The 21,595-nt window shown below is 38.4% G+C and overlaps 1 long non-coding RNA gene across 2 annotated transcripts in view; it reads left to right on the forward strand.

Moving 5' to 3' along the window:
* LOC138848220 (uncharacterized) overlaps positions 1–21,595 on the forward strand; it is a 99,033-nt gene that overhangs the window by 12,244 nt on the left and 65,194 nt on the right. Inside the window, exons 1-2 of one of the 2 annotated variants that reach the window (XR_011386038.1) lie at positions 7,938–14,531; positions 17,691–17,835. This is a non-coding gene — a long non-coding RNA (uncharacterized lncRNA). Of the gene's footprint in view, positions 1–7,937; positions 14,532–17,690; positions 17,836–21,595 lie in introns of those variants that run through there. The other variant, XR_011386039.1, reaches the window with a different exon arrangement.

The raw sequence follows: 21,595 nt of genomic DNA on the forward strand, positions 1-21,595 counted from the left end.
ACCACGCCTAACCTGGGAGTGTGACCTTTGGCACACCAAACAGAGCTCTCAGGCCACACCCATCTCAAGCCCTAAGGCTCCATCAAAAACAGACAGTCCACTTAATCTAGAGTCATAGTATAACAAGAAAAAGCACCACAGTGAAGAAACCAAACATCTCCAATATGCCAAATAACAAACACAAAAACTGAGGTAATAAAAACAAGGAAGTCACCATGACGCCCCCAAATGAAAAAGACACCCCAATCACGCCAATTCAAGATTATGAAGATGATGAGATAGAAGACATGCAAGAAGCAGATCTCAAAAAAATTGATAAGAACATTAAGAAGTTCTCAAAAACAAATTCTTGAACTACAGAAATCCTTAATGGACAAGATAGAAAATCTCTCTCGTGAAAATGAAATATTAAGGAGGAATCAAAATGAAACGAAACAACTAGTACAACAGGAAACTGGGATAGTGACAAGAAATCATAATGAAGTGAAGAATTCAATAGATCAAATGAAAAACACAATAGAGAGCCTTACAAGCAGAATGGGTGAAGCAGAAGAGAGAATATAGGACTTAGAAGACAGAGAACAGGAAAGGACACAGTCAGACCAAAGAAAAGAAGAGGAAATTAGAAATCTAAAACATATTGTTGGGAATCTTAAGGATACTATTAAAAAAACCAACATTCGGGTTCTAGGAGTTCCTGAAGGCATGGAGAGGGAGAAAGGATTAGAAGGCCTTTTTAGTGAGATATTAGCAGAAAATTTCCCAGGTTTGGAGAAGGACAGAGAAATCCTAGTACAGGAAGCTCACAGAACCCCTAATAAACACGACCAAAAGAGATCCTCACCACGACACGTTGTAATTAAACTCTCCACAGTGAAACATAAAGAAAAGATCCTAAAATGTGCAAGAGAGAAACGTCAGATTACTCTCAGAGGATCTCCAATCAGACTCACAGCTGACTTCTCATCAGAAACCCTACAAGCTAGGAGGGAATGGCGAGATATAGCCCAGGTACTAAGAGAGAAAAACTGCCAGCCCAGAATATTATATCCTGCAAAGCTCTCATTTGTGAATGAAGGTGAAATAAAGACTTTTCATAGCAAACAGAAATTGAAAGAATTTGTCGCCACTCGTCCAGCCCTGCAAAAGATGCTTAAAGATGTGTTACACACAGAAACACAGAAACACGGTCATCAATATGAAAGAAGGTAAAGGAAGGAAACCTCACAGCAAAAGATCACAGGGAATTCAAAGCATATATTAGAACTTATCTTTGGCAAATGGCAGGGCAAAGTTACCACTTATCGTTAATCACATTGAATATTAATGGCCTGAACTGTCCAGTTAAAAGACACCGATTGGCTGATTGGCTTAAGGAACAAAACCCATCTATTTGCTGATTACAAGAAACACATCTTTCCAACAAAGATCCATACAGACTGAAATTGAAAGGCTGGAAAAAGATATACCATGCCAACAGAAATGAAAAAAGAGCGGGCGTACCCATCTTAATTTCAGACAACATAAACTTTACCACAAAAACTGTTAAGAGAGACAAAGAGGGACACTATATAATGATTAATGGATCAATACAACAGGAAGATATAACAATTATCAATGTATATGCACCTAACTACAGGGCACCGGTTTATCTAAAAGATTTGTTAAGGGACTTAAAGGGAGACTTAGACCCCAATACAATAGTACTGGGGGACTTCAAGACCCCACTCTCAGAAATAGACAGATCAACAGGACAGAAGATCAACAAGGATACAGTAGATTTAAATCACACTATAGCCCAAATGGATCTAACAGATATATACAGAACTCTCAATCGTACAGCTAAAGCATTTACATTCTTCTCAGCAGTACATGGAACCTTCTCTAGGATTGACCACATACTAGGCTATAAAGCAAGTCTCAGCAAATTCAAAAGAATTAGAATCATACCATGCAGCTTCTCAGATCATAAAGGAATGAAGTTGGAAATTAGCAACTCAAGAATCCCTAGAGCATACGCAAACACATGGAGATTGAACAACATGCTCCTGAATGAACAATGGGTCATGGAAGAAATTAAAAAGAAATCAAAAACTTTCTGGAAGTAAATGAGGATAACAGCACAACATACCAAAACTTATGGGGTACAGTAAAAGCAGTGCTAAGAGGAAAGTTTATATCAATAGGTGCCTACATCAAGAAATTGGAAAGGCACCAAATAGATGAGCTTTCTATTCACCTCAAGGATCTAGAAAACCTTCAGCAAAGCAGACCCAAATCTAGTAGGAGAAGAGAAATAATTAAAATCAGAGAAGAAATCACTTCCCATGTTGGATCACTCTCCCCTTTATTTATTCCATCGGTTAGTGTTAGCAGGTACTAGACTTGTTTATGTGCTCCCTTTGACTCTTAGTCCTTTCATTATGATCAATTGTGAACTGAAATTGATCACTTGGAATAGTGAGATGGCATTGGTACATGCCACCTTGATGGGATTGAATTGGAATCCCCTGGTATGTTTCTAACTCTACCATTTGGGGCAAGTCAGCTTGAGCATGTCCCAAATTATACATCTCTTCCCTCTCTTATTCCCACTCTTATGTTTAACAGGGATCACATTTCAGTTAATTTTCAACACTTAAGAATAACTGTGTATTAATTACAGAATTAAACCAATCATATTAACTAGAACAAATAAATAAATAAAGGGGAATAAATAAAGGGGAGAGTGATCCAACATGGGAAGTGAGATACTGAGCAGACTCATAGAATGGCAGATGTCCTAAATAGCACTCTGGCCTCAGAATCAGCCCTAAAGGCACTCTGATCTGGCTGAAAAGCCCATGAGAGTATTTCAGGCATGGAAAGCCAAGACACTCTGGCAAAAGATCTCTGGGAGTGAGATCCCAGTGGAAAGAACAGGTCTTCAAAGAAGGAGGTACCTTTCTCTGAAGGGAGGAGAGAACCTCCACTTTGACTATGAGCTTGTCTAAACAAGATAAGAGTTGGAGAACTCAGAGGGCTTCCATAGCCTTGGAAACTCATGACCGGAGCATAGGGAGACTACTGATGCCATAGACAGGAGTGTCAATTGGTAAAGTCAACAACAGGAGTCACTGTGCACTTACTCCTCATGTAGGATCTCTGTCCTTAATGTGCTGTGTATTGAGATTTAATGCTATAACGAGTACTCAAACAATATATTTCACTTTGTTTTTTTTATGGGGGTGCAAACTGCAAACTGTTGAAATCTTTACCTAATGTATACTAAACTGATCCTCTGTAAAAAAAAAAAGAATTGTCAACTCCCAACTTGACTCTCACTGGGATTAAACATGAGAATAGGTCTGATCTGATTTCATCATCATTTAAAAAAAATCATCTATTATTTTTCACTTTTTGTTTTTGTGTGAGCAAACTGTTGAAATCCTTACTTAATGTATACTATGCTGATCTTCTGTATATTAAGATAATCGAAAATGAATCTTGATGTGAATGGAAGGGGAGAGGGAGTGGGAAAGGGGAGGGTAGTGGGTGGGAGGGACGGTATGTGGGGGAAGCCATTGTAATCCATAAATCGTACTTTGGAAATTTATATTCATTAAATAAAAGTTAAAAAAATCATAAAAAAAAGAAAAAAAACAAACAAACAAAAAATCAGAGAAGAAATCAACAGGATTGAATCCAAAAAAAACACTACAAAAAATCAGCCAAACGAGGAGCTGGTTTTTTGAAAAAATAAACAAAATTGACACCCCATTGGCCCAACTAACTAAGAAAAGAAGAGAAAAGACCCAAATCAATAAAATCAGAGATGAAAAAGTAAAGGTAACAACAGACACCACAGAAATAAAAAGAATCATCAGAAATTACTACAAGGACTTGTATGCCAGCAAACAGGGAAACCTATCAGAAATGGATAGATTCCTGGACACATACAACCTACCTAAATTGAACCAGGAAGACATCAAAAACCTAAACGGACCCATAACTGAGACAGAAATTGAAACAGTAATAAAGGCCCTCCCAACAAAGAAAAGCCCAGGACCAGATGGATTCACTGCTGAATTCTACCAGACATTTAAAGAAGAACTGACTCCAATTCTTCTCAAACTATTCAGAACAATCGAAAAAGAGGGAATCCTCCCAAATTCTTTCTATGAAACCAGCATCACCATAATTCCTAAGCCAGAAAAAGATGCAGCATTGAAAGAGAATTACAGACCAATATCCCTGATGAACATAGATGCAAAAATCCTCAATAAAATTCTCGCCAATAGAATGCAACAACACATCAGAAAGATCATCCACCCAGACGAAGTGGGATTTATCCCGGGTATGCAGGGATGGTTCAACATTTGCAAATCAATCAATGTGATTCACCACATTAACAGACTGCAGAAGAAAAACCATATGATTATCTCAATAGATGCTGAGAAAGCATTAGATAAAACACAACACCCGTTCATGATGAAAACTCTAACCAAACTGGGTTTGGACGGAACATTCCTCAATACAATCAAAGCAATCTATGAAAAACCCACAGCCAACATCCTATTGAATGGGGAAAAGTTGGAAGCTTTTCACTGAGATCTGGTACCAGACAGGGATGCCCACTCTCACCACTGCTATTCAATATAGTTCTGGAAGTTCTAGCCAGAACCATCAGACAAGAAAAAGAAATTAAAGGGATACAAATTGGGAAGGAAGAACTCAAACTATCCCTCTTTGCAGATGATATGATTCTTTATTTAGGGGGCCCAAAGAACTCTACTAAGAGACTATTGGAAATCATAGAAGAGTTTGGCAAAGTAGCAGGGTATAAAATCAATGCACAAAAATCAACAGCCTTTGTATACACAGGCAATGCCATGGCTGAGGAAGAACTGCTAAGATCAATCCCATTCACAATAGCTACAAAAACAATCAAATACTTTGGAATAAACTTAACCAAGGATGTTAAAGATCTCTACGATGAAAATTACAAAACCTTAAAGAAAGAAATAGAAGAGGATACCAAGAAATGGAAAAATCTTCCATGCTCATGGATTGGAAGAATCAATATCATCAAAATGTCCATTCTCCCAAAAGCAATTTATAGATTCAATGCAATACCAATCAAGATACCTAAGACATTCTTCTCAGATCTGGAAAAAATGGTGCTGAAATTTATATGGAGACACAGGAGACCTCGAATAGCTAAAACAATCTTGTACAACAAAAACAAAGCTGGAGGCATCACAATACCAGATTTCAGGACATACTACAGGGCAGTTATAATCAAAACAGCATAGTACTGGTACAGAAACAGATAGATAGACCAATGGAACAGAATTGAAACACCAGAAATCAACCCAAACATCTACAGCCAACTCATATTTGATCAAGGATCCAAAACCAATCCCTGGTGTAAGGACAGTCTTTCAATAAATGGTGTTGGGAAAACTGGATTTCCACGTGCAGAAGCATGAAGCAAGACCCCTACCTTACACCTTACACAAAAATCCACTCAACATGGATTAAAGACTTAAATCTACGACCTGACACCATCAAATTATTAGAGAGCATTGGAAAAACCCTGCAAGATATAGGTACCGGCAATGACTTCTTGGAAAACACCCCAGAAGCACAGGCAGTCAAAGCCAAAATTAACATTTGGGATTGCATCAAATTGAGAAGTTTCTGTACTGCAAAAGAAACAGTCAGGAAAGTGAAGAGACAACCGACAGAATGGGAAAATATATTTGCAAACTATGCAACAGATAAAGGGTTGATCACCAGAATCTACAAAGAGATTAAGAAACTCCACAACATCAAAACAAACAACCCACTTAAGAGATGGGCCAAGGACCTCAATGGACATTTTTCAAAAGAGGGAATCCAAATGGCCAACAGGCACATGAAAAAATGTTCAAGATCACTAGCAATTAGGGAAATGCAAATCAAAACCACAATGAGGTTCCACCTCACCCCGGTTAGAATGTCTCACATTCAGAAATCTACCAACAATAGATGCTGGCGAGGATGTGGGGAAAAAGGGACACTAACCCACTGTTGGTGGGAATGCAAACTGGTTAAGCCACTATGGAAGTCAGTCTGGAGATTCCTCAGAAACCTGAATATAACCCTACCATTCAATCCAGCCATCCCACTCCTTGGAATTTACCCAAAGGAAATTAAATTGCAAACAAAAAAGCTGTCTGCACATTAATGTTTATTGCACTTCAGTTCACAATAGCTAAGACCTGGAACCAACCCAAATGCCCATCAACAGTAGACTGGATAAAGAAATTATGGGACATGTACTCTATTGAATACTATACAGCAGTCAAAAACAATGAAACCCAGTCATTTGCAACAAGATGGAGGAATTTGGAAAACATCATGCTGAGTGAATTAAGCCAGTCCCAAAGGGACAAATATCATATGTTCTCCCTGATTGGCGACAACTAACTGAGCACCAAAGGGGAAACTTGTTGAAGTGAAAAGGACACTGTGAGAAACAGTGACTTGATCAGCTCTTGTCCTGATGGTTGATGTACAATATAATACTTTATCCATTTTAGTATTTTGTTTTTGTTCTAGTACCATTGGTTGAACTCTGTAATTAACACACTATTGTTCTTAGGTGTTTAAATTTTAACTGAAAAGTGATCCCTGTTAGGAATTTGGAAAACATTATGCTGAGTGAAATAAGCCAATCCCAAAGGGACAAATACCACTTGTTCTCCTTGATAGGTGACAACTAACTGAGTACCAAAAAGGAAACCTGTTAAAGTGAAATGAACATTATGAGAAACGGTGACTTGATCAGCCCTCACCCTGACTGTTGATGAGCAACTTAATATGTTATCCCTCTTAGTATTTTTTTTTGTTTGTTCTACTTAATACTTTTGGTTGAATACTGTAATCAATACACAATTCTTCTTAAGTGCTGAAACTTAACTGAAAAGTGTTCACTGTTAAATATAAGAGTGGGAATAAGAGAGGGAAGAGATGTGCAATTCGGGACATGCTCAAGCTGACTTGCCTCAAACGGTGGAGTTAGAAACATACCAGGGGATTCCAATTCAATCCCATCGAGGTGGCATGTAACAATGCCATCTCACTAGTCCCAGTGATCAATTTCTGTTCACAATTGATCATAATGATAGGACTAAGAACCAAAGGGATCATATAAACAAGAAGAGTGTCTGCAAATACTAGCTGATAGAATCAAAAAGGGAGAGAATGATCCAACATGGGAAGTGAGATAAACAGCAGACCCATAGAATGGCAGATGTCCTAAATAGCACTCTGGCCTCAGAATCAGCCCTTAAGGCATGCGGATCCGGCTGAAAAGCCCATGAGAGTATTTCAGGCATGGAAAGCCAAGACACTCTGGGCGGAAAAAAAAAAAAACCTAAATGAAAGATCTCCTCGAGTGAGATCCCAGTGGAAAGAATGGGTCATCAAAGAAGGAGGTGCCATTCTCTGAAGGGAGGAGAGAACTTCCACTTTGACCATCGCCTTGTCTAAATATGATCAGAGTCAGTGAACTCAGGAGGCTTCCATAGCCTTGGTAGCTCACGAGAAGAGCCTAGGGTGATTACTGATGCCATAAACAAGAGTGTCAATTTGTTAAGTCAACAATAGGAGTCACTGTGCACTTACTCCTCATGTAGGATCTTTGTCCTTAGTGTGCTGTACATTGAGATTTAATGCTATAACTAGTACTCAAACAGTATTTTTCCCTTTATGTTTCTGTGTGGGAGCAAACTGTTGAAATCTTTACTTAATGTATGCTAAACTGATCTTCTGTATATAAAGAGAAACGAAAATGAATCTTGATGTGAATGGAAGTGGAGAGGTAGTGGGAAAGGGGAGGGTTGCAGGTGGGAGGGACGTTATGTGGGGGAAGCCATTGTAATCCATATTCTGTACTTTGGAAATTTATATTCATTAAATAAAAGTTAAAAAAAAAAGAACTCATAAGAACTGTACCATTCACAATAGTTACAAAAAAAACCACCTTGAAATAAATTTAACCAAGATGTGAAAAATCTGTACAATGAAAATTACAAAATATTAAAGAAACAGATGAAGACTCAAAAAATGGAAGATGCTTGCATGTTCATGTATTGGAAGAATTAATATCATCAATATGTCAATTCTATCCAAAGCAACTTACAAATTCACCACAATCCCAAGAAAAATGCCAATGGTATTCTCCTCAGATCTAGAATAATCAATGCTAAAACTCATGGAAATAAAAGAGTCCCTGAATAGCTAAAGTAATATTGAACAATTGAAAAAAAAAACTAAAGGCATAACAATATCAGACTTCAAGGCCATTGTAATCAAAACAGCCTGGTACTGGCACAAAAATAGACATGTATACCAATGGAACAGAATAGAAGCCATAGAAACTAACTTACATCTATCATAAATTAATATTTTACAAAGAGCTAAAATCAATCCTTGGAGAAGGACAGTCTCTGTAACAATTGGTGCTGGTAAAATTAGTTTTACTCATACGGAAGTATGAAATAAGACAGCTGCCTTACAGCTTATACAAAAGTCAACACAAAATGGATCAAAGATCCAAATCTATGACTGAATGCCATCAAATGACTAAAGAAAAACATCAGGGAAACTCTGCAAGTAATTGGCATAGCCAAAGACTTCTTGGAAAAGACCTAGGAAGCAAGGCAATAAAAGCAAAAAAATTAGGTGAACGCAATAATACGAAGCTAAGAAGCTTCTGTACTGCAAAGGAACCTTTGACAAAGTGAAGAGGCATCCAACAAAATGAAAGAAATTTGCAAATTATGCAATAAAGGATTAATATCCAGAATTTATTAAGAGCTCAAGAAACTAAACAACAACAAAACAAAAAATCCAATTAAGAAATGGGTAAAGGACACGTACAGACATTTTTCAAAGGGTAAAATGAAAAATGAAAAAATGCTCAGGACCAATAGACATTAAGATGCAAATAAAAAGTACAGTGAGAGGCCATGCTTTGGGCAGTGTGCGGAGTCACCACCTGCACTGTAAGCATCCCTATGGGTGCCAGTTTGAGTGCTGGCTGCTCCAATTATGATCCAGCTTCCTGAGAATACATCCAGGAAGAGGCTCATGGTCCTGGACCATGTGGGACATCCAGATGAAGCTACTGACTCTGCCTTCAGTCTGACCCAGTCCTGACCATTATAGCTATTTGGGGAGTAAATCAGAAGAAGGAAGGTTGTCTTTCTGTAACTCTGTCTTTTATGTAAACAATCTTTAAGAAAATAACCACAATAAGTTTCACTTCATCCCAGTAAGAATGGCTCTCATGCAAAAATCAAAAACCAGTAAGGTGGATCTGGGGAGAAATGTACCCAAATACACTGTTGATGGAAATGTAAACTAGTACAACCATTACTGGAGACAGTATGGGGATTCCTCAAAACTCGGACAATGTATCTACATATGACCCAGACATTCTACTCCTAGGAACTTACTCAAGCCAAATAAAATCTGCATATGAAACTGTTTTATCTCTATCCCCATGTTTAATGAAGCTCAGTTCACAACAGCTAAGATATGCCATCAAACCAGGTGTCAATCAACTGATGACTGGATAAACACAATGTGGTATATATACACCATGGAATACTATTCAGCCTTAATAAAGATTAAAATGCTGTCTTTTGCAATAAAATGGATGGGACTGCAAACCATTATGTTTAGCAAAATAAGTCAGTCCCAAAAAGACAAATACCATATGTTTTTCCTGATTTATGGTAACTTATATACAGATTACAAAAAAAGAGAATGTATATGAGTGACAGTGACATTTTGAGATTTGATTATTGTTTACAGCTTTGTCTATACTCAAGGAACGGTGATTTTTTTCTACTTACTATTCATTATATTTTAAGGTGCAGGGTTAAGCTTGGGTTTAAAACATAAACTGAAAGTGTATTATAGTAAAATTTAAAAGAAAAAAAGAAAGGAGGGAGGGAGAGAAGTTGGAAAATTGGGTAGGAGAGAGTTTAGGGTGGGGTGTACCACTATGCTTCTAAACATGTATATATGAAACTCATGAAATTTGTTCATCTTATTTAAATAAAATATTTAAAAGAATCTTTATTTATTTATTTATTTGACAGACAGTGAGAGAGAGAGAGAGAGACAGAGAGAAAGGTCCTCTTTCTGTTGGTTCACCCTCCAAATGGCCACCACGGCTGGAACTACACTGATCCGAAGCCAGGAGCCAGGTGCTTCCTGGTCTCCCATGTGGGTGCAGGGGCCCAAGCACTTGGATCATCCTCCACTGGCTTCCCTGGCCACAGCAGAGAGCTGGACTGGAAGAGGAGCAACCAGGACTAGAATCCGGCACCCATGTGGAATGCTGGCACCACAGGTGGAGGATTAACCTAGTGCACCACAGCACCAGCCCTAAATAAAATATTTTAAGAAGAAAAGAAAATAAACAGAACAATTGGATTTTCAGTTGCATCAAAAGAAATAAAGTGCTTAGCACTAAACTTAACTAAGGTAAAAAATGATTCCAATGTTGAAAACTATAAAAGTTCACTGAAAGGAATTAATGATCACACAAATGAAAATATTATTCTGGGTTCATGGATTACAAAATGTACATAAAAACCACATGTTCCTAACTGATCCACAGATATATATGTTTATTTTAGCAGATAATATTAACAACTATATAGAAAACTCATATGGAATGTCAAAGGATCCAAATACCCCAAATATAGTTGAAAATAAGTTCACAATTGGAGGACTCAGAATTACTGGATTCAAAAGAAAAAGTAATCAAAATGTGTAGTATTAACATAAAAACAGAGACACAGAACAAAGGAATGGCATGGAGAGGCTAAGGGTGGGCATTTGGCCTCTCAGTTAAGATGCTCATTAAAGATGCCCGCATCCCATATTACAGTGTTTCAGTTCAATTCTCAGTTCAATGTGAAACACTTGAGAATTAAAGAAAATGTGTTTATATTATACCTGTGCTTATGATATATAACTCCCAAAATAGTACAAATCACAGAATTAGCACTTAAATCATGGGCCAGTTAGGGGTCAGCAGACAGGCTCTTAAGTTTGGGCTTCACAGAAGAAAGTGAAGACCAACAAATATGAGAGGGTTTCACATATTCTGTGGAACATGAAATTAAAGTACACTAATTTTGGTTCAAAAATATTTAAAACCATAAATATGAGGGACCCTTACAATTCATAGGCAATGTTTAGTATGAAAGAATTATTTGGAGTTCAAGAAATTTTTGCACCAAAATCAACCTACCATTTATATCCATACTTCTTATATGATATTGTCTTTTTGTTTGTTTGTTTGTTTTTGACAGGCAGAGTGGATAGTGAGAGAGAGAGACAGAGAGAAAGGTCTTCCTTTGCCGTTGGTTCACCCTCCAATGGCCGCCGCGGCCGGCGCACCATGCTGATCCGAAGGCAGGAGCCAGGTGCTTCTCCTGGTCTCCCATGGGGTGCAGGGCCCAAGCACTTGGGCCATCCTCCACTGCACTCCCTGGCCACAGCAGAGAGCTGGCCTGGAAGAGGGGCAACCGGGACAGAATCCGGCGCCCCGACCGGGACTAGAACCCGGTGCGCTGGCACCGCAAGGCGGAGGATTAGCCTAGTGAGCCACGGCGCTGGCCTATGATACTGTCTTAATTCAAATTAATCCCATATACATGTAGAGAAATACTTCATTTTACTTATGTGAAACAATTTAAAATATGTATTTATCACCAATTTAAGGTAAAGTATTGCCGCCTAATTGTTCCAGTTAGCACGACAAAATACCAATTCAGTTATTTAAAGATTATGTAAGTGTTAATAAAATACTTACAAAGACCATATTAGTAGTGATGCTAATTTTAATCTTTAACACCCTTTAACCTTATATACCAAGTAAGATGCTGTTCTGAGTTTGTTTCTTGTTGACAATAATTATACACACCTATGGACTACAGAGTTCATACATGTATGCATGGATCAAAATTATACTGATGAAATCAGGGTAAGCAACAATTTCCCCTCTCTGATTACATTTCAGGATCATAAAATTGGTACACTTTTTTTCTATTTGCTCATTGGTATCAATTACTCCAAGTCACTTTTACAAATTTCTTAATTACTTCAAAAGAAAAAAACACACAGAGATGCACACACACACACACACACACACAGTGAGAGAGAATAATCCCATCCACTAACTCATTTCACAAATTCCTAAAACATCTGTCGCTGTGCCAAATGACAACAATGATTCACATTATGACACCAAATGCACAGGTGACAAAAACAAAAATAAGGAAGTAGGACTGAAAAAAAAAACCTTAAAATACATCTGCATACTAAAGGAAAGACTAAAAAGAGAGAAAAGAGTGGAAGAGGACATTGGCAAATCTCATATGATTAAGGGAGTAATACAAAGAACAGATACAATTCAAAAGCAAATAAAATAATCAATTTTTTCAATCAAGATATTCAAACAGGCAAAAGGTATTTGAAAAGGGGCTCAGCACTGCTAATCAAGACCACAATGGTTATCATCTCTCATATATAAAAATGGCTCATATATAACAAGTATGGAACTAGTGGTGTTGAAAAGGGAACACATAAATTGTGAGAATGTAAATTGGTATTTTCATTAATGAAAACACTATGGATGTGCCTCAAACAAAAATTAAAAAGGGACTAACAAATGATAAAGCATTCCCACTACTGGATATATATCCAAAGGAAATAAAATCACTATCTCAAAGATACACCTGCACATCCATATTCAGGTGAACATTATTCACAAGAACGAGGTATGGAAATAGCCACATTTCTGCCAACAGATGAACAGAGAAAACATGATATACTCACACAAAGAAACCCCACTCAACCTCAAATAGATGGTACCACTTTGTCACAACATAGGTTCAAAAGTATGAATGTGGACAGTAGGCTGCTTCCAATAAGACACAGAAAGATAAATACCACACAAGCTCACTTACATGTGGAATCTAAGAAAGTCAAAATGAAACACAAAACAGAATGGTGGTTGCCAGGGGCTGAGTGTGAAGGAAACAGGAAGATGGTAGTTAAAAACATACATTTGCACTTATGAGATAAATTGACTCCTTGATACCTAACATCTAGCACAATATAATCAATATGAATATAGATACTCACAACTTGTTAAGGACTTAAATTTTTTTACAAACTATTAAAGTGATGGCTATGTTAGCTTGATTATGCTATCATTAAATAATGTACATGCACAAGGGGACACTAAAAGTTTTGTGAAAAATTAGATTAGCAGATAATGTGAATTTTCCATAAACTTTTAAATGCCCCTTCACATATCAAAACATCAGGATGCAGACCTTTAAGATATAAAAATTATGTCAACTAATCTCCAATAATAAAAAACTATCATATTAAAATATAAATTAAAAATAGTGTAGGAATCTAGGCTTGTAGCTACATGATTGGGAAGGTTATCATACAATAGAAATATTTAAAACACTCATAAATGTGACTAGCTAAATTTTCTACTTTTAAAATTCAAAGACAAATGACAGCCTGTCAAAGAAATGTGTGAGAGCTACAATGATATAAAAGAACCAAATTACGGTGTCCTCCTGTCCCCCCAAAACTTAGACAAAAACCTTGAGCCAAATAGAAATGTTTTGTCCTTAACTTACCTAGTCTACGACACTGCTGTTGGCATCAGAAAATGAGCTCAGAACCCCTAGAAAGTGCTATGCCGAGAGGTCAGGGTCTGTGATCTGAGCCCCTGCTTCTGACATATTCATGAACCGGGGAATCAGGTCACCCTGGGGAGAACGGAGGCACCGGGGACCCCATAAACGACAGTGCCTCATCTGCATGAATGCCATTTGCACAGCCAGGATCGTCCCTGGCGATTACAGGTTCCCCCTTGCACAATCAAGGAAGACGTCAGGCTGCCACCACAAAGCTGCCCAGAGAAGGCTCCTGGGCTCCCAGGCAGAACCTCTGCCTGGAAGGGACAGGACTCCTGGAGTCCCGGGTGCCAGTCCATCCCCAGCACTGTGGACTGGAGGGAGCCCAAGGAAGTGCCAGCCGGCAGTGAGATGGGGCTTCAGATTCCAGAGACCTCTGGGAGGCCGGCTTTCTTCAGCAACTTCCGCCAACACCGCCTCCCCATCCCTGCATACTCACCCTACAGTCACCTTTCCAAGGCTTCTGAGTCATGCGGAATCCTGTGTCGAAAGGTGGTCAGAGAAGAGTAAACGAGTTATTACTGTTGGAATCTCCCAGCATCAGTTCCTCTTCAGACCTCTCTCCACTGCAGAACTGGAAGACAATTGTGGCGTCAGCATTCCGCGTCATTATGAGGCACTAACACCGCTGCTCCTGATTGGACAGTTTAGATAGCTGTGAGAGCTTCCTCCACAGCACTGACACATCTCTTCATGTCTTGAAAGGAATACATAAGAGACCAGTCCTGGGTTCTGTACCAAAACTGCGTTCTCCAGGTGCCACCATCCCTGGGGTGGGAGGGCTGTTCACCCCTGGTGCTGCCCCCTGCTTGGCTCCCTCCTGCCTCCCTGATTCCTGCTCCTGAGAGTGTCCTGCCTGGACAGTGCAGTAACCTGCTTCAAGTCAGCTACAACTCAATGGCTGCTTATTGGCTTCAGAGTCTTACATTTTCTCAGGATATGTGATGTATTTTTTGTTGATTCATTTGTTTTTTTAATATTGATTTAAAAATGTTTAAGGACATCACATAATGTAGTCATTTCTCCATTTCTCTTGCTGATTTTTTTGTCGTCTGCCTATTGCCCTAAACATTTTCTATTTGTTTCTTGCTGGTATGTAGTGATATATATTTAATATTGATCTTTCAGAAAATCTCTTTTATCAGTGGTTTATGTTTTTAGGTTTCATGGACATCACGGTAAATATGTATGTGGGGAGATAAAAGGAAATATACATTTGTTTATTCTCCCAATTTCTTCTAAAAGACATATTTAAAAGGCAGAGTTAACAGAGAAGGACACAAAGAGTGAGACCTACCACCTGCTTGCTCATCCACAAATGGCCACAATAGCTGGGGCTAAGACAGACCAAAGTGAGAGCTTTCATCTGGGTCTTCCCTGTAGGTGTCAGGGGCCCAAACATGTAATGCATCTTTTTCTGATTTCTCAGGCATGTTATCAGGGGGCTGGATTGTAAGTGGAGCATCCAGGACTGAAGTTGGTGCTAAAACAGGATGCCAGTATCAGAGGCAGCAGCTTACCCTGCTGTGCCACAATACTGGCCTGTATTCTCCTAATTTCCTTAAATTATGTTATACTTAAAGCAAAATTATCACATCAGTCATATATTCATATGTTGATTGTACACACAAACACACACTATATATATATATATATATATATATATATACATATATAATGAATTTTAAGGGTCATAAATAAAATCATTTCCCTGAAAAATTCTCTATGTTATATGTATACCAATACATATACAACTAAATACTACTACTACTAAATTATGCTGTGATAAATATAAACATACGTTTATGTTTATATATGTTTGTATTAGGGGAAGTTGTTACCCAATGGATTAAGCTGTCACTTGGGAGCTCTGCATCCCATTTTGAGTACTGGTGTGAGTCCTGGCAACACTTCTTATGATCCAGTTTCTTCTAATGCACATCCTAGGAAGCAGCAGGTGATGGCTCAAGTTGTTAGGCTTTTGCAACCCATGTGTTAGACCTACATTGATGCCCAGGCTTCTGTCTTTAAACAGGGCCAGTCCCAGATTTTCTGGCATTTGGGGAGTGAACCAGCATTGCTGGTGTGAATATAAAAAGCATAGACCCAACATAGAAGGTAGTACTGAAAATCCTAGAAAACCTAAACTGAATTACCACATTATCCAGTATTTATCATAAATTCTGGTCCTAGGAATTCACCTGAAGAGGTAAAAACAGGAGCTGGAATAGATATGAACGCACACATATTTATAACAGTCTTACTTACAAAAGATAAAAGGTTGAAGCAACCCAAGTTTCCAGGAAAGGATGAATGGATAAGCAAATGGGGTATTTATATATGCATTATTTTTTCTGTACCCAGTACCACCCTGTAAGAGACTGAGCAAGTTATAAAGAGAAGAGGTATATTCTGGCTCACAGTTCTGGCTGAAGAATATGGAGCTTCATCTGTTGATCGCCTCCTCCTTGCTTTCAGATCCTAGAGCAGTGCATGGCACTGCATGGCAAGAGACAGGGAGCGTGCAAGTGTCTCCTTAGACTCTGTCTTTTCTCTAAATCCTAAGTACTCAATCATGGGAGATTTCCCTGATTCCCCACCTAATTCCAATAATCCCCCAAAGGACCCACCTCTAAACTCTATAAAGGTTCAATCCTCTCACTATTTCATAATGAGAATTAAACCTCTGAAAATTATTTTCAAGCCATAGTAATGCTGATGGTAGCAATGCAGTCCCCCAGCCCAGGGAAAGAGTAGTGTCCATTGGTATGCTGGTCCTGGGGCCTGGGGCTCCTGTTCCTACACTGTCACAGGAACATCTGGTAATGACTGTGATGTAACAGCTTGGACAATCACTTGTGGGCCCTCAATTCCAGGCACTCCACAGCCCATAGCATGACTCTTCTTTGCAGAACATACAATCCAGAACTATCCAGCCACAGTCCATGGTGCTCCGCTGAGTAGGCTAAAAGCATTGCAGGCCAGCTCTTAGGGGCCATGTACACATCATCTTACCAGGCTACACTAGGTATGCCTGCTCAACAGTGCCCAAATATATGAGACACACCCCAAGGACAGAAACTCCTGTGCCAGTCTTTTGTTGAGTCTGCAAAGCTCTTCTAGTAATGCCAGATTCCACCAAGAATCCCTCACTCTGGCATCTGAGCTAGTGATGAGCCAGTGGAGGGAGCTTCTGATTTCACAAAGGGAAGCTGCTTCCTGTGAGTGGCTTGGAGTGTAGCAAGGAGCTTGCCCTTTAGTTTGGAGTTGTGTTCTTCCCAAAGTCTGAAGTGAGCAACTTTTATGAGTGATATTTTAGTTTCATGGGGGAAGAAACCACTGAACTTTAAAAAGAAAATGTGGACGAATTCTCCACATAAATGAACATGTTAGACAGTATGCTACATTAAATAAACCAATAATAAGAGAAATATTGTATGACTTGACTTATATGAGGCACTAACATAGATGAATACATAGATATAGAAAGTAGACCTGTTATTGATTAGATATGTTGGTATAGGGGAACAGGGACTTACTGACTTATGGTTATAAAGACTTCCTATGGGGAATATAAAAAAATCCTTTAGGGAAATGGTGCTGATGTTTGCAATGCAATGTGATATATTTCTTGCCACTTAATTGTACACTTATAATGGTTTAAATGTTAGATTTTAGCATATATACCTATTGAAAACAATATAAACTTTAATTCATATTGACTATCATTCTAGTACATAATCATAGTTATAATTAATACATATAGCCATTGCTCCATGCTCATCTAGAAGTGATTAGAAGTAGTAGGGTAATCTTTACAGTGAAAAAGTTTTCCAGGGGCTGGCAATGTGGTATAGTCAGTAAAGCCTCTGCCTGTGATGCCAGCATCTCACATTGCCATGGTTCCTGTCCCAGCTGTTCCAGCTCCCTGCTAATTTCCTGGTGAAAGGACTGGAGGATAGCCCAAGTGTTTGAGTTCCTGTTGCTCACATGGTTGACCTGATGAAGCTCCTGGCTCCTGTCTTTGATTTGGCCCAGCACTGGCCATTGTGGCCATCTGGTGAGTAAACAGTGTATGGAAGATATCTCTCTGTCTCTATAAGACAAACTCAGTTTCTAATTTTTTATTTTTATTTTTTTTGACAGGCAGAGTGGACAGTGAGAGAAAGAGAGACAGAGAGAAAGGTCTTCCTTTACCATTGGTTCACCCTCCAACAGCCGCCGTGGCCGGCGCGCTGTGGCTGGCACATCACACTGATCCAAAGCCAGGAGCCAGGTGCTTCTCCTGGTCTCCCATGCGGGTGCAGGGCCCAAGGACTTGGGCCATTCTCCACTGCACTCCCAGGCCATAGCAGAGAGCTGGCCTGGAAGAGGGGCAACTGGGACAGAATCCAGAGCCCCGACCGAGACTAGAATCCAGTGTGCCAGTGCCTCAGGTGGAGGATTAGCCTATTGAGCCATGGCGCCGGCTTCAGTTTCCAATTATTAGCCATTCTCCTAACATCAATGCCAATTGTATTCCACAAGTTGCAAAGAATGATGTAAGCCAGGTATTGCTGATGTAGTGAATTTCTTCAGTAATGTGGTATTATGCTGTTTTTCTAATGATTCTCATAATCTAATGAGTAATTTTGATGCCAAAAGTGAAATAAACACATATGCTTCATTTAATCAAAAATTTCAAAAAAAGGTTTACTGGTTTGGCAACTGTTCATCTATTTCATATTGTTGCTTTCCAAAAACATGGGACAAAAAGCAAAAATGGATAAAAGAGAGTATATGAAACTTATAAACTTATACATATTGAAGAAAGCAACAAAGAGAAAACTGACAGAATGAGAGAGAATATCTGCAATCTGTATCTGGTAACTGGTTATGAGCTCAAGAAACACAACAGCAAAAAAGACAATCCAGTAAAGAGGTCAGCAACAGACATGAATGGACATTTTCCAGAGGAGAAAATTCAAGTGACCAACAGACATATGAAAAAATGTTCAGGTACACTAGGCATCAGGGAAGTGCAATAAAAATACAATGAGGTGTCATCTCACTATCATTAAAATGGGTGTCATCCACTGGCGTTGTGGCTCACTAAGCTAATCCTCCACCTTGCGGTGCCAGCACACCGGGTTCTAGTCCCAGTCGGGGTGCCAGATTCTGTTCCGGTTGCCCCTTTTCCAGGCCAGCTCTCTGCTGTGGCCTGAGAGGGCAGTGGAAGATGGCCCAAGTGCTTGGGCCCTGCATCCCATGGGAGACCAGGATAAGTACTTGGCTCCTGCCATCAGATCAGCGCAGTGAGCCAGCCACAGCAGCCATTGGAGGATGAACCAACAGTAAAAGGAAGACCTTTCTCTCTGTCTCTGTCTCTCACTGTCCTCTCTGCCTGTCAACAACAACAAAAAAAAAATGGGTGTCATCCAAAAATGAAATGATTACTCATACTGGTGATGTTGTAGAGAAGAGGACACCATAATACACTGAGATGTGGCTGCAAATTAGTATAACCATTAGGGAAAACTTTATGAAGACTCCTCCCAAAGCAAAAAATAGATCTATCATAGGATTCAGCTACCCCGCTTCTGGGAATATATAGATAGGAAATGGAGTCAGGGTATGAAACACATGCTTGTACTCCCATATTTATAACACCCAAATGCACAATGGAGAAGATAGGGAATCAACCTAGAGGTCCATTAAATGATAAAAGGATAATTAAAATTTGATATATATACACATATAAGCATGTATATATATATATTCAGACATATGTGATGGAATATTACTCAATCATAACAGTAATGAAATTCTGATATGTGCATCAATAAGGATGGAAATGGCAATGATTATGCTAATGAAGTAAAAAAGACACAAAAACACAATATCATGTTTTCTTATTTGTGGAAGTTAATATAGAGTATAGAAAATGTGTGGATGGCATGTTATTTGGTATATACATAGTTATAAATTTGGCTTTCACTGAGTTATACTATCTATGTATACCCTTCTTTTCACTTTATAATAAGTTAGTGATTACTAATTTATATAACATTATTATTTCATTTTTAACACAAAATAATATGCTTGAATGCATATATAATATTTACATATGAAGTGATTATGACAAAATAAATTTTGAATCTACAAATACATTTACAAAAATGCTTCTAGGAGCATGAAGAGAAAAATGAATGTCACAAAGTACATATGCACATACATATGTGCAATTGTTATTAATAAAATCTTTAAAAAATAAAAAATGAAAGTGGACTTTATTCATGGAATGCAAGAATGGCTCAGCATACAAAAATAAATGTATGCATCATATCCACAGAATCAAGAAGAAATCACATACATTATCAACTGATGCAAGAAGAATATTGACAAAATGTATCACCCATTCATGCAATAAACTGGAAATTTCTTACAGCAAATAGAAGAATGTAGAAAATATCTATAGTTAACATCATACCTGATTGTGTTAGGGTCGAGAAGCATCCGCCACCCAAGGAACGACTCCAAGAGACACTCTCATGCAATCAGCAAGGGGTTTATTGATCCAGCATGCTGGGGCTCTCTGAACAAGCAGGAATAGAGCAGCACTGAGAAGTCAAGGGTCAGGGTTTTTATAGGGTTTTCAAATTAGCATTTAGCAAATCATCTCACACTGCAAGAAGCACATTAGCAAATCATCTCACACCACGGGAAGCTCATTAGCAAATCATCTCACACCTTGGGAAGCTCATTAACAAATCAACTCACACTGTGGGAGTTCAAAGGACATCTCCTAGAATTGATTGGTGCATTAACTGAGGGTGAGGCAAGGGTTACACAGCTTCGGCCCCTTATCCTCACACAGGTGCAGCTGTAAAGATAAGGAACCAAAACTATACAACCCCCGCCCCACAGGGTCCCAGCTTTGGGGAAGGAGGTTTAGGCCTGCAATTTTCAAGCTCAATTCTTCAATTGTAAATAGTGAAGCTTTTCCACAAAGATAAAAATAAAAAAAATTTGTTTTTCCTGTTTGTCATCAAAATAGCAGTATTATGCCAGAACAAGTAAAACAAAAATATTCCCATACAAAACAAACAAAAAATTTCAGTGTCTTTACAGATGGAATAATCTTACTTGTAGAAAAGCCCAATTCATTGATAACAAGATAGTTAGATCTCAGAAATTCATTCAGAACACTTCAGGAAGAAAGAGCAACATGAAAAATCAGGTATATTCTTATTCATTAATATATGATGAACAATCTTAAAGTAAAATGTATAAAATAATTCCATTTAAAATGACATGAAATATATAAAATGCTTAGAAATTAATTTAACCAATGAGATTAAAGATTTGTTCACTTAAAACTATAAAATTAGGATGAAAGAAATTAAACAATACATCAGTAAATGGAAAGATATCCCACATCAATGCATTGGAAAAATTACTATTGTTAAGAAAGCAATACTGCCCAGTACAATGTACAGATTCAAAGTGGCTGTCAAAATTCAACTGAGTTTTGAAAGAAGGGAAAAGTTCATCCTACAATACATAGAGAATTTCAATGTAATCTAAATAATCAAAAACAGTTTTGAAAATGAGTAAAACTGGAGTACTGCTTATTTTCTAATTTTACAAAATGAAGAGGTAGACATTGTGGCACACTGGACTAGGCCAGTACTTTCAGTGCCCACAACCTGCATAGAAGTTCCTGGTTCAAGTCTTGACTACTCTGATTCTGATTCAGTTTTCTGCTAATGTGTCAAGGAAAACATCAGATGATGGCTCATGTACTTGCATCCCTGCAACTTGTGGGAGAACTAGATGGG

Source organism: Oryctolagus cuniculus, unplaced genomic scaffold (assembly GCF_964237555.1).
Source record: "Oryctolagus cuniculus unplaced genomic scaffold, mOryCun1.1 SCAFFOLD_54, whole genome shotgun sequence".
Classification (NCBI taxonomy): Eukaryota; Metazoa; Chordata; class Mammalia; order Lagomorpha; family Leporidae; genus Oryctolagus; species Oryctolagus cuniculus.